At 42.5% G+C, this 14700-nt stretch overlaps 1 protein-coding gene across 1 annotated transcript in view; it reads left to right on the forward strand.

Moving 5' to 3' along the window:
* LOC124268987 (conserved oligomeric Golgi complex subunit 1-like) overlaps positions 1–9350 on the forward strand; it is a 76844-nt gene extending 67494 nt beyond the window's left edge. Inside the window, 1 exon segment of the mRNA XM_046704021.1 lies at positions 8030–9350. The gene's annotated coding sequence lies outside the window, so the exon portion shown is untranslated.
* Positions 9351–14700: the final 5350 nt, after the last annotated feature.

The raw sequence follows: 14700 nt of genomic DNA on the forward strand, positions 1-14700 counted from the left end.
CTGACTGACTGAGTTTGGTTTTTACGCCGCTTTTAGCAATATTCCAGCAACATCATGGTAGGGGACACCAGAAATGGGCTTCACACATTGTGCCCATGTGGGGATTCGAACCCGGATCTTCGGCGTGACGAGCCAAAGCTTTAACCATTAGGCTACCCCACCACCCCCTTAATGCATTAAAGGCCAACAGGGTGGACTAAGATTGTTCCAGAGTAAGCATTATAAGCGTGCTGCTGTAGGCATTATGCTGGAGTGTGCATCAGAGGAAACAACTTTTTGCAACAGTTATCGTGAAAGGGAAAATATAAACATGACCAAGAAACCTTTCCAAGTGAGGTGTTGGGCTTGTCAGTTTTGTGAGACTAAAAGGGGTGTTTAGAAAGGGCATGGGTGGGACTTTGGTATGCCCCTCCCTCACATCAACACCCTTCTACCATCTGTGTCACCTGAACCCCACTGAGGGCCAGGGCAGGGCTGTGCATGTGTTACCCTGTACAAACATCTCCATCTGGTCTTATTTCATCAGTTGTTCCAAGCATGTAACACACACAACTAGCTGCAGGAATTCAGGGGGCCAGGGTAGTGGAGAGGGGGGTGGGGTGGTTGCTGTAGTTGTGGCTGTGAGTGGAGCACAGGGGATGCTGCTGGCGGGGTTGTGGTTGCTGCTGTTACTGTAGTTGCTGTGAGTGGAGCACAGGGGATGCTGTTGGCGGGGTTGTGGTTGCTGCTGTTACTGTAGTTGCTGTGAGTGGAGCACAGGGGATGTTGTTGATGGGTTTGTGGTTGCTGCTGTTACTGTAGTTGCTGTGAGTGGAACACAGGGATGCTGTTGGTGGGTTTGTGGTTGCTGCTGTTACTGTAGTTGCTGTGAGTGGAGCACAGGGGATGCTGTTGGTGGGTTTGTGGTTGCTGCTGTTACTGTAGTTGCTGTGAGTGAGAACACAGTTAACTGTAGTTGCTGTGGAGTGGAACACACGGGATGCTGTTGGTGGGTTTGTGGTTGCTGCTGTTACTGTAGTTGCTGTGAGTGGAACACAGGGGATGCTGTTGATGGGTTTGTGGTTGCTGCTGTTACTGTAGTTGCTGTGAGTGGAACACAGGGGATGCTGTTGGTGGGTTTGTGGTTGCTGCTGTTGTTGCTGCTGCTGTAGTTGCTGTGAGTGGAACACAGGGGATGCTGTTGGTGGGGTTGTGGTTGCTGCTGTTACTGTAGTTGCTGTGAGTGGAACACAGGGGATGCTGTTGGTGGGTTGTGGTTGCTGCTGTTACTGTAGTTGCTGTGAGTGGTACACAGGGATGCTGTTGGTGGGTTTGTGGTTGCTGCTGTTACTGTAGTTGCTGTGAGTGGAACACAGGGGATGCTGTTGGTGGGTTTGTGGTTGCTGCTGTTACTGTAGTTGCTGTGAGTGGAACACAGGGGATGCTGTTGGTGGGTTTGTGGTTGCTGCTGTTACTGTAGTTGCTGTGAGTGGAACACAGGGGATGCTGTTGGTGGGTTTGTGGTTGCTGCTGTTACTGTAGTTGCTGTGAGTGGAACACAGGGGATGCTGTTGGTGGGTTTGTGGTTGCTGCTGTTACTGTAGTTGCTGTGAGTGGAACACAGGGGATGGAACACAGGGGATACACTGTTGGTGGGTTTGTGGTTGCTGCTGTTACTGTAGTTGCTGTGGGTGGAACAAGTTGGGGATGCTGTTGGTGGGTTTGTGGTTGCTGCTGTTACTGTAGTTGCTGTGAGTGGAACACAAGGGATGCTGTTGGTGGGTTTGTGGTTGCTGCTGTTACTGTAGTTGCTGTGAGTGGAACACAGGGATGCTGTTGGTGGGTTTGTGGTTGCTGCTGTTACTGTAGTTGCTGTGAGTGGAACACAGGGGATGCTGTTGGTGGGTTTGTGGTTGTTGCTGTTACTGGAGTAGCTATGTGTGGAGCACACCAACCTGAACAGGTACCGCCATCCTTACTTACTACGGTAGATGCTGCTCGCCTGTCTACATGCTCAACAGTATCTGTCAGCATATGTACAGCACCCAGACTGAGGTATTTTGACTATCTGCATGTGTGGGGTATTGCAACCCCTCCTAACAGGCAGCAACAATATTTACACAACACAGGAGATAAATCTCCTGGAAGATAATATCATATTTGTTTTAGGAACAGATGTTCCTGTTTATAGCAGTTAAAATATCTTCAGAAATTGCAAACACGCTCAAATATTCATGCTTTGTTCCTTCCTTAGGGAGCTGTCTGTACTGCTGTAATGGAACAAATGGCATTAATTAGTTTGTGTGAGGAATGAGATGAGAGGATTGTAGGGCACACGTGAAAAGTATGTCCCAGCTTCACAGGTGAAGTAGTGAAGAATGTATGACAGGTGAAGAGATGTTGGCATTTGTGGAAGAGGACAAAACAGTATTAACTGAAACGTTCAGGTCTAATTTTGCTCAAGAGTAGCTGTACTGAAATCGTGGTGTACAATTTGTGAGGAGATATTTATGTAGCTTGAAACTCCTGTAGTGAGATAGACAGTGAGATAAGGGAGCATAAGATGTGCATTACACTTGTCTCTCACTTATCTCTTGTTGAAGTGTGAGCTCCACAGTGAGAACACACCGTACAAGAAGGGACATTAGGCATTTATATACTCAGTCATGTCACTACAGACAAATAGCATCAGGAAGTGGTCAGGATTTTATGAACTTCCGATGTGACATTTTTCCATGTCATTTCCAATTTCTGTGGTTGATATTTTCAATGGCAAACAGTGTATGTCTTAGAATATGAACCTACCAGTATCTGACTGACTGACTGAGTTTGGTTTTACGCCGCTTTTAGCAATATTCCAGCAACATCACGGCGGGGGACACCAGAAATGGGCTTCACACATTGTACCCATGTGGGATTCAAACCCAGGTCTATGGCGTGACGAGCCAACGCTTTAACCACCAGGCTACCCCACCGCCCCACCAGTATCTGAAACATGGGTACTTGAGTTAGAGTTTCTCTTTAACTGGGAGCTTCACTGCGGCATGGTATCTCAGTGGGCTGGCACTATAAGACCAGCTTAAGTCTGGCCTAGTACAAGCAGCCGCACATACACATGCACATGCATGCACGTCGTCATATGAGCGAAATATTCTCAAGCTCGACGTTAACCCCAATTTCACCTCACCTCACCTTTAACTGGGAGAGTGGTAAATACAGACAGCATTATTCCAGAGGAAGCATTATGGTCAATGTACTGCAGTAATCCTTAAAGCAAACATACTGGAGTAGGCCTCACATCTGAAAACATAGATACTTGTGTACCACAACTAGTGCATTAAACATCAGTAAGCCTCACATCTGAAACATAGATACTTGTGTACCACAACTAGTGCATTAAACATCAGTAAGCCTCACATCTAAAACATAGATACTTGTGTACCACAACTAGTGCATTAAACATCAGTAAGCCTCACATCTGAAACATAGATACTTGTGTACCACAACTAGTGCATTAAACATCAGTAAGCCTCACATCTGAAACATAGATACTTGTGTACCACAACTAGTGCATTAAACATCAGTAGGCCTCACATCTGAAACATAGATACTTGTGTACCACAACTAGTGCAGTGTACCACAACTAGTGCATTAAACATCAGTAAGCCTCACATCTAAAACATAGATACTTGTGTACCACAACTAGTGCATTAAACATCAGTAGGCCTCACATCTGAAACATAGATACTTGTGTACCACAACTAGTGCATTAAACATCAGTAGGCCTCACATCTAAAACATAGATACTTGTGTACCACAACTAGTGCATTAAACATCAGTAAGCCTCACATCTGAAACATAGATACTTGTGTACCACAACTAGTGCATTAAACATCAGTAAGCCTCACATCTAAAACATAGATACTTGTGTACCACAACTAGTGCATTAAACATCAGTAGGCCTCACATCTAAAACATAGATACTTGTGTACCACAACTAGTGCATTAAACATCAGCAAGCCTCACATCTAAAACATAGATACTTGTGTACCACAACTAGTGCATTAAACATCAGTAGGCCTCACATCTGAAACATAGATACTTGTGTACCACAACTAGTGCATTAAACATCAGTAAGCCTCACATCTGAAACATAGATACTTGTGTACCACAACTAGTGCATTAAACATCAGTAGGCCTCACATCTGAAACATAGATACTTGTGTACCACAACTAGTGCACATCATCATTAGGGTTTGATCCCTGGCTTCATCACACCAAGAGATTTTGAAACATGGTTCTTGGCACTCATCAGTAAGGGGATAATATAACCCAGCATTCTTGTTGTGATAATTCCGGGTCTGTGTGAGGCATCCATGTTAAACTGTGAGCTTGCACATTGAAACTGGCATCAGTCTGGGCTTGTACCAGCAGTGACACAGACAGTGAGTGAGTGAGTTTAGTTTTATGCCGCACTCAGCAATAATCCAGCTATATAGTGGCGGTCTGTAAATAATCGAGTATGGACCAGACAATCAGTGATCAACAGTATGAGCATCGATTTATGCAGTTGGGATACGATGCCATGTGTCAACCAAGTCAGCGAACCTGACCACCCGATCCTGTTAGTCGCCTCTTGTGATAAGCATGGGTTCCTGAAGACCCGATTCTAACCTGGATCTTCACGGATGAGCCACAGACATGCACGCAAGCACACAGACAGACAGACAGACACACAGACAGACACACACAATGATAGACATCTGACGCCCTGTCACTCTGGACTTTATCTCCAAACGCTGACAGTGTGGTGCAAGGGACATATTGTCTCAGTTATGTTCTGGCTGCTATGACATAAGTGGATCCAGGAATTTTCAAAAGGTGGTGTGTGGGGGGTTCAGGGGGTATGCCGGAGTGTCCATGCAGAAGACTCAATGTGATCCGCCAATGTATGACATAGTTATAATATGCTGGGTGCACTCTCTCTCTGTCTTTATTTCTCTCAGAAAGAACTCACACACTCTCAACTGACCCCCAATCAATGTTCCATTTAGGCACAGTGTTCAAACTTTTTCTGTATACCAGTATGCTTGTGTGCTCTGTATTCTGAAGCACTACTATACAAATTACTATCACACCGTTGTAAGACTGGAGCTCCAACATATCTGCAATGGACAAGATAGCATGACGTCTTGACATATGAAAGGAATCTAATGGAAGGAGTGTGTTGGGATGTAGCTTGGTGGCATTTGGAACCTGATACTCAATCTAACCATGCCACCCAGGTCACTGACGAATTAGGTGAGAAAACATTCTGCTGTAGACCATCTTTCCTGACTTGCCTGCTTAATGGCAAGATCTTGATGACCTTTAGCTGTTTGTTTAGAGCATGTATCGCTGTTGGAAGCTGATTTTGTAATGGTGGGAACATAGTTCACATCACCCCGTATCTTCACGTCTGTGTTGTACAGGGCTGCTGCTGCTGAGCTCATCACTAGTGTATGTGTGCGCACATCCTTGCTCATCGCCAAGCAACACATCTTGGGTTTCTTTGGGGAAAGAAAGAATGTATTGAAAACATAGTCTTCTGCTCTTTCTTGATGACAATACAAGCGTTTGTTGTTATCAAGGACTATCTTCTTACTTGCTTGTGAACTGATTTGTTTCATCAACAAATATTGGAGGATACTGTAAAGATGTACAGTGTATGTTTAGCGTGTTTGTATTCGCATGGTGTAGTCTGCAGCATTCCTGCTGTATCAAGTAGTACAGTAATCTGTATCTCAGGGCACGGTCAAGGTCCTAGCTGCCAGGGCAGGTTGACATGCAGTAAGTCTAATCATTGAGTTTGAACACCATAAACCTATTTTAAGCCCAGAAGGCATGCACAACATTTACTCAGGTATGAAAAACTACCCGTGTATTTTTACACACATGAGAACAAGACACCATTTTGATACAGATTTTTAAGGTTAGGTTTGGACATCAGCTTTTCTATGCGATCGGTATGTCTACAGTTATTTGCAGTACGACCCGTGAAGATCCAGGGTAGAATAGGTCTTCAGCAACCCATGTGCTTGCCATAAAAGGCGACTATGCTTGTTGTAAGAGACGACTAACGGGATCGGGTGGTCAGTTTTGCTGACTTGGTTGACACATGTCATCGGTTCCCAATTGTGCAGACCGATGCTCATGCTGTTGATCACTGGATTGTCTGGTCCAGACTCGATTATTTACAGACCGCCGCCATATAGCTGGGATATTGCTGAGTGCGGCGTAAAACTAAACTCACTCACTCACTCACTATTTGCAGTACTGGTTATCGCAAGGTTTTGGTCAGGTAGTGGTAAAGGGCATAACCTACTAAAGCTACATCTTCAGTATCATTTGATGGCAAGTATTCAGCATATATTATTTGATAATTAAGAAGAGTATGATGACAATTTTCTTACTGTTTTGGTTATAAAATAATGGTATTCTTGCAGAAAGACAAATCTGTATAGAATTTGACAGATACAACTTGATGAGAAAGAATGTGTCATATTGGTATTTACAGTGTACGGTATTCTAATTGTTATGATGCATGTATGTGTTTGTTGAAGTCCCTGAGAAGGTCAAGGAGTGACTGGTACATGGTGAGAACTGGGTAAGAGAACCAATACTAGTAGAGCAAAAGGTTATCATCTGCAGTGAAACTTGGACTCTGGGAAACCTTTTGGGTGTTGGCAAAGTGTTCCATAGTATCCTGTACGTTAATTCTTCTCATGGATGAATACCTCTCTGTGCCATGTGAAGATGGTTTGGCGGAGGTCATCAGTAGTTTCGAGGAACTTTTCGTTTATGTTTATTACTGGATATCAGTGATCACAAAGACCCTCCATTACTAATGAATACCAACCCTTGCAATTAAGGTCTATTGTTCATTGTCTGTTTGCCCCTATTGGTCTTATTAAAGGGACAGTTGTACAGCACAGTTTGTAAAGTTCCATATTGCAAAGCCTTGTCATGTCCATGGTACCTGAGTTTTTACCATTGCACAGATACTTGGATGAGAATAATTAACTGTGTTATCTGCACGTCTAAATTTACCTATACAATTGCACAACCTCTTGACTTGATGTAAACTTACTCTGATTGGATATTTGTACATGTGCAGTTGTGATCATTTGACAGATTTACACTTTGTTTGCATCACATAGGTGAGGTGAAATTGGGTTTAACGTCATGCTTGAGAATATTTCGCTCATATGACGACGTGCATGCGTGTGTATGTGTATGTGCGGCTGCTTGTACTATCCCAGACTTAAGCTGGTTTTATAGTGCTAGCCCACTGAGATACCACGCCACAGTGAAGCATGAATACCCCACTCAGACACATTATACTGACTCCGAGCCGACCAGTCCTTGTTGTACCCATGAATGCCGAGAGCCAGGCAGGGACCAACAAGTACCATATTTTAACGTCTTTTGGTATGACGTGGTCGGGGATCGAACCCGCGACCTTCCGCTCTCCGGGCGGACGCTCTAACCACTACACCACTGAGGCGGTCACTTACATAGGTACCGGTATATATGATTACATGGGTATTTACAGTGTACGGTATTCTAATTCTACATGGGTACGTGTGATCAGTGCATTTGTTTGTGGTCACTGCTGTCATCATCAAATTCCATGCCTGGAGGTTATAAATGACTCAGAATCAGTCATGTGTCTCAGCCTTACCACCCAATCCCCAGTAGAGAGCTGCTGCAACGGACTTGGGGTACTAGGGACCTTTTTCTTACCTGGGATTTCACCAGAGGTGCAGTTTATCAGGAGACGACTTTGCAACCAATTGTGTTTTCCCCTCACATTTTCCTTGACTCAGTGTAATATATCTGAAATATTGTCCAAAACGGTGTCACACGCTCATTCGTGTATCTTTAACAAGTAGTTTATACAGGAGCCTAACCTGCCTGGAATCAGTTTAGTCTGTTGTGATGTTTCCCTGGGTTAAATTCACAGTCTCTGTATTGACTGGTTTCTGATGCTGATGTCTTCTCTCTGCAGGTAACTGGGCCTGGAGGCTTCGGCATGGACACTCCGGTAGCAGCAGCAGCAGCAGCAGCAGCAGCAGCAGGGCCTTCACCAGGACCAGCAAGATGACCAGCATATTCACACTAAGACAGATCTGCTGCTGACCACAACTTCATTTATGCCTGTTTAATGGACAATTTTTTTGCATACACCTCATGTTAGTTATGTCTGACTGGTGCCACAGGGACTTACCCCGGTACTTGCGGCTGGGATGGAAACATCCACTGACCAGATGTGAAGTCTTTGTGTATGGGGACACCCACTGTTGTGGTGTTTCAGTGTTTTGTAGACCCAATAAAGCTGTTATGAACATATTGATATGATAATGGATGTACCTTTATGAAACCAAGTAAAGATTAAACGGGGATTATGTATCATGGTCAGGCACCCATATTCGTATCAATCCAGCTGAAGTAGTAAATACTGATACTTTGTCATTGATCAAGTACCCAGATGTACAGCCTCCTCATCCTCAAGTATCCATTTTGTCATGTCATCATTCCTTTGTGGTAAATACCTTGAACCTTTAGGTTCTTGCGCTGAAACTATTGGTATCGAATTGTGACTGGGCATGGCCAGGAGAAACCATTTAGGATTTGGGTGATATAGTACTGAACAAGTCCAGGGCCCTTATTCCCAAAACGTTCGTAGCCCTAAGAAGTCTTAACTTTGGTCGTAGCCAATGTGTTAAGAATGGGCTTAAGAAGTTTGTAGGGCTACGAACGTTTCGAGAATAGCTAGCCAGGGCCCTTATTCTCGAAATGTTAGTAGCCCTAAGAATTCGTAACTTTGATGTAACTTTAGCCAATGTGTTAAGAATGGGCTTAAGAAGTTCGTAGGGTCAATGAACGTTTCGAGGAAAGCTAGCCAGGGAGTTCACATGGAATGAAAATATACTGCCCTGGTTAGACCAGGATGTTACTTTCCCCTATGTCATCCTCAGTCTGACAGGATATGATGCTATTGGATGCTGGTTATGTGTTATATATATGTAGCAGAGCCTGGGGATGTCCTCCTTGCCAGCCTCCTGATGGGGTATTCTCTTTAGCCATTTGGACATGGATTCTGATTTCAGATCCAAAGGTCTGTAGTTCAAATCCCTGGGTCTGGAAAATGTTAAAGCATTTACATTACTAATACAAAACCTTTCACTTCTTCATGATACAAATTGTCATCAAACACAGACATAGGAAATATACCATTTTATTACCTACGATGGTGAAAATATCAGGGTTCATATTTTTCATTCGAAGCCCCAGGGGAAAATATCACTTCGTCATGGTGACATGACATCATGAACAATGTTATGACGTTGTGTTCTACATGCGCCAATTGCGGGTAGCCAACCTTTGTTTGAAAGTAGATTTGGGTTTATTTTTCTCAATTTGACGACTTCGGTAATAAATAGAATATTATTTTCGTCCCCATATCATACTATGTTTATGACCCCTGTGCCTAAATATCTGTATCGTCACGATATGGCTGAGATATTGCCGATGTGATGTTAAATATTAACTCACTCACTCACTAAATATCAGTATATCCCTCGCTCTCACTTGAGAAATACCAACATTTAGGCACTCGTGTTGTAAACATAGTATGACATGGGTACTCATAATGTCCTCTATATATTAATTCATACATATTCATGGCTTCAGTGTTTGGGGAATTTATCATGACAAGAGTTCAGGTGGTGTTATTAGGAATAGTGACCACGGGGAAGTAGTTTCTGCACACCAGTATATAATGTGTCTTGGCAGAGTACAGGTGATGATTGTAACCAGATGGAAGAAGTGTTTACCAGCAGATGCTCTGTGAGCAGGGTCCTCTTATTGTTTGATAGATCATATACTTCTCATTAAAAGTTTAGACTCACTAGTGTAAATATAGCCACTTACTTCAGGCAACTGTTCTAAACTAAATTTTGCAAAATATGCCATACTGTTTAAAGGTACTGTTTACACATGAACTGATGTATTGTAAAACAAATTCGTAAGGTTGAAAATATTATTATCATGAGTTCAGTAAATGAACAAAACTTTACACCACAATGCAGCTGTTCATATGCTACGGCATTTGCACATGCTTTGTAGCAATTTGATGTATGATCCTCATCAATTCAGCTGCATAAATTTTGCAGTGTGTGTGTGTGTCTCTCTCTCTCTCTCTCGCAAGTTTAGTATAAAGTATATATGTACTTATTTTTTAACAGTATAGTATACAAATATGTACATTTTTTAACAGTATAGATTACAAATACCAACAGCGTCAGATATACAGAAATTTGCAACAAAAACAGATGACGTCATTACATTTTGTGACAGCAAAAGAGTTGCGTAGATTCTAGTTGATTGCCATGACGTCATTCAATACCTGGTGTTGCCACCATTAGCATTGATCACTGCAACACATGTCCTGTACATGGAGTGGATCAGATGATTCGTAAAGGCCCTGGGGATCCTCCTGCACACATCCAGAACAGCTGTACGAAGTTCATCAGCAGTTGTAGGCACTGGTCGCACTTCATTTAGGCACCTTTGAACCTCATCCCACAAGTGCTCGATAGGGTTCAGGTCAGGGCTGAGAGCTTGCCACGGTAGGACACGGATGTTGTTTTGTTGAAGAAAGTCCATGGTAACTCTTGCAACATGTGGACGAGCATTATCCTGCTGGGCGAAAAATTGAACAACATGGAGTCTGATGACTTGGTCAATGTAACGCTGAGCTGTGACCACATTGGTCCAAGTCTCGCATTAAGTCCAATTCCGGCCCAAAATCATGACACTAGGTCCACCCCATGCATCCCTTTCCAAAACCTTTCTGTCAGCAAAACGATCTCCTTGACGTCGCCAAACTCTGACCCTTCCATCTGCATGTGACACACAAAACCGACTCTCATCAGAGAATATGACACGTCTCCATTCACGCTGACGCCAGTTTTGATGACCCTGTGCCCACTGAAGTCGTGCTTGTCGATGCCGTGGTTGGAGGACAGGACGACGTGCTGGTCGGCGACATCGTAGGTTGTTGGAACGCAGACGTCGGATGACAGTGTCACGGCTGATGCGTCGATTATGCGTTCCTATGGTGTCTCGAGCAGTCTGGCTGCCGTCAGGAAAGGATCTCGCTGGTGTTGACGTGTAATGTGTCGATCTTGTCAAGGGGTGCATTGTGTTGTATCGATGCTGGAGATGGTAGATCGTGGTTATGTTGACATTAAAGTGACGGGCAACATCTTGGACAGACTCTCCAGCTTCCAACCGTCTGATAGCCTGGTTCCTCTCAAGCTGATTTAAATGTGGCATTGTTGAACAAAGAGTGACTGGCCAAAGATTTTGGCTCAATTTTATACCCACTGAAGATGGTGACAACTCGTCCATGTTTGATTGCATGAGGAAAGTGTGCATGATGCCCACATTTCCATTGAAGCGGTGCGTTCTGGCGATTCGTTTTTTTCCTTATGTTCCCACACTGGCTTTGCAAACAGAACGCAACAGAAAATGTTAACAACACCATCAACCATCATTATTTACCAACGTTGTTATAATTTGAGGGGTCTGAGTTTAATTCCTCCTTTGAGTAAGAAACTTGCGTTTCTTTTGCGTGTGAGTATAAATAGTGAGTGTTGTAAGTGACTCTAAACTTTTGAAGAGAAGTTTATATCTGTGAGTTACAAACATTATAGGTAATATATCGCACATATATATTACACATTAAGTTGTTACACCTGATGGCTACGGTTGAGGTAGACATGAGTCAGACACCATCACAGTACCAGATATTGTCTCCATGTCTCACATGATTCCTTTCATTTATCAAGACATTGATGAATATAGAGTGGCATTGAAGTAAAGGTCATTGAACATGAGTTTATGAAACATGGGCTAATTTCAGATTACTTTGACTTGAGGGTTGTAATTGGGAACTTGACTTTATTGGCTTTTTTGTAGTTATTATAATATTTATGCATATAAATGTCTTGATTTAAGTAATTTGTTTCATTTTTATGACTGTAGGTCATACATCAAGTATGTATATTTATCAAACTGAATATGCCATTGCAATTGATTTAAGAAACTAAACAGTGACAGTTTCTAGTACCTGAGGTGTTACGACGATATTATTTATAATAAATGTTTTAATAGAAATTGCTGTTTCTACATATTTGTTACCATTTTGGGGAGATTATGTGCTTGTGTGATAAACTGTCACGCATCTGGTTGAATTAAATTATTTCTATTATTTAGGCTGTGTCCGGTTTTGTTTTCCCCTCTATTTTGTGTGAGTGTGTGTGTGTGTGTGTGTGCGTGCGTTATTGTGTCTTGTGCGCGCCGCGCGTTGCGTGTGTGTGTACATGTGTGTACTCCTTTTGACCAGTATTCCAGTTCTAGTACATCCAAGGAGGAAAGCCCAAAGTATTGCAGATACTTGAAATTTAGCACTTTCGTTAAACCACAAGATCAGTTACAGTGTTGACTGGGATTCAAACTGATGATGGAATCCTGGCACTGACAAGGGACACAACTCTGCAGTTAATCACCGTGCTTCTGTGATTGGGTTTCCTGTGCCCTCAGACATTTTCCCAACAGGTAGTGGGATTAGTTTCCGGACCTGGCTTGACCTTAGTTCATTTTGATATTGAGTTTTGAAATGAAACTGAATAAAAACCAAATCAATAACTATTTCTTTACTTTCAACACCCTGAACACATCAACCTAGGGTTGTGTTGCTGGCTTTACTTTTGAAGATTGGTAATTTGGATTTTTTTACTTTTGTCATTTCCAAGGAAACAAGGAAGATTAAGAATCAATTGATGGTTAGGTCTGTTTCCAGAAGCCATCTAAACAAGCTATTAATATTTCTTTATGAAAGCTGTTGGGGAGGACATGTCAGCCTGATGGATCTTCCTTGGTGTAATAAGGGTCTCTCTATGCTGATGTGGGATACATGACACAAGAGTGAAGAGCGTCTGCAGGAATATATCCAGTTTCTTCTGCATTCTCAGTTGGAAGCGTTTCATGTCTTCCTTCTTCCCAAGTTGAATTTTAAGTCAAAAAGGGTGAGTCAGTCTTCAGTCTCTAGTCAGTCAGCAAGTTTTACTTCAACAAGACATACCAATACATATATTACAAGTACAATACTACTTGCTATGTGACCCATGAAGGTCCCGGTTAGAATATTGATCTTCAGTAACCCATATGCTTGTCGTAACAGGCGAGTAATGGGATCGGGTGGTCAGGCTTGCTGACTTGGTTGACACATGTCATCGGTTCCCAATTGTGCAGATCGATGCTCATGCTGTTGATCACTGGATTGCCTGGTCCATACTATATTTACAGACCGCCGCTATATAGCTGGAATATTGCTGATTGTGACGTAAAACTAAACTCACTCACTCACTCACTCACTCAGTAATATATATTATGAAAAAAGCCTGGGCGTACACATGATTGTCGAAATAAATTCGCTTGCTACGCGCCTGATATGGGTAAATTCGCTTGTCATGGCGAAAACCTAACTGCTTTAGTGTTACTCCTTGAGTGTCAAAAGATACAGGTGTTTTTGAAAATGTTTCCTCATAGCGTAACGTATATAAAAGAAAAATGGTGTTCACCTCCATTAGAAAGTAATTAAGAATCCATGACATTGTGACATGAGGTATCGATCCTGCTCGCAAAAACCAAGACATTGGAGACACAATGCTGACAACTTGATTTAATTGGAGTTATCTCCCTTACGTTAATGACGACAATGAGCTGCTTTTACTGTTGAAATTAAATTCATTAGTATGTTTATTAGCTGACAACTTTCAATGCTTCTTTAGTTAAACGATGCCCATTACACGTAACTATACAGTCTTTTACTCTTGAAATTAAATTCATTAGTATATTAGCTGGTAGCTTTCATAGCTTCTTTAGTTAAACGATGCCTATTGTACGTAACCACAGTCTTCTCAACGTATGTGCAATATTACGTCAAGACAAGCAGTTGGGTAGCAAGAGACAGCATGTCTTTACGTTGTAGACAATGACCTTTCTATACAATTCCTTCCGTGACGGACTTAAAGACTTGCGTCAGTGAACAAAGAAAGAAAATGTTCCATTTAGAAGATTAGAAGAAAGCCTATATCATCGTACGTCTAAGAGCGGGTTCAGTTACTTTGCTCGTCTATAGATGGATCGGTTGATGCTGCGGAGGAACGCAGATAAACGGTATTAATATTCTTAAGTGCTAGAATGGATGGATGCGTAGGATTTGTTCAATCACTTTAAAAACCTGCGGTAGAAGCAGAAAGACCATCGTTGCACGGAGACGACTCAAGGCCTGACAGGCTTGTCTCCGCCACGATGAAGCAATTACGTGGGTCCTACACACGCAAGGGATACACTTATTCAGTTTTAGTAGATTATAAACAATATACTTACATGCGCTCCTTGAATCTCTATATGAAAGATATTTTAGGAATCTCAGCATACTCCTTATGTAAAATCGAACATTGCTACGAGCTTTTGGGGCTTATTGTGTTTTAAAAGGAACGGGCGTTGGGAGCATGGTAGAGATCTTCGTAAAGTTGGCTATTGGTTTACATGGACCTTACGTCTTCTAAATAATCGTGTGTATAACACTGACTCATTGCCGACCCG

This window comes from Haliotis rubra, unplaced genomic scaffold, assembly GCF_003918875.1.
Source record: "Haliotis rubra isolate DU_JTF1 unplaced genomic scaffold, ASM391887v1 Scf141, whole genome shotgun sequence".
Lineage (NCBI taxonomy): Eukaryota > Metazoa > Mollusca > Gastropoda > Lepetellida > Haliotidae > Haliotis > Haliotis rubra.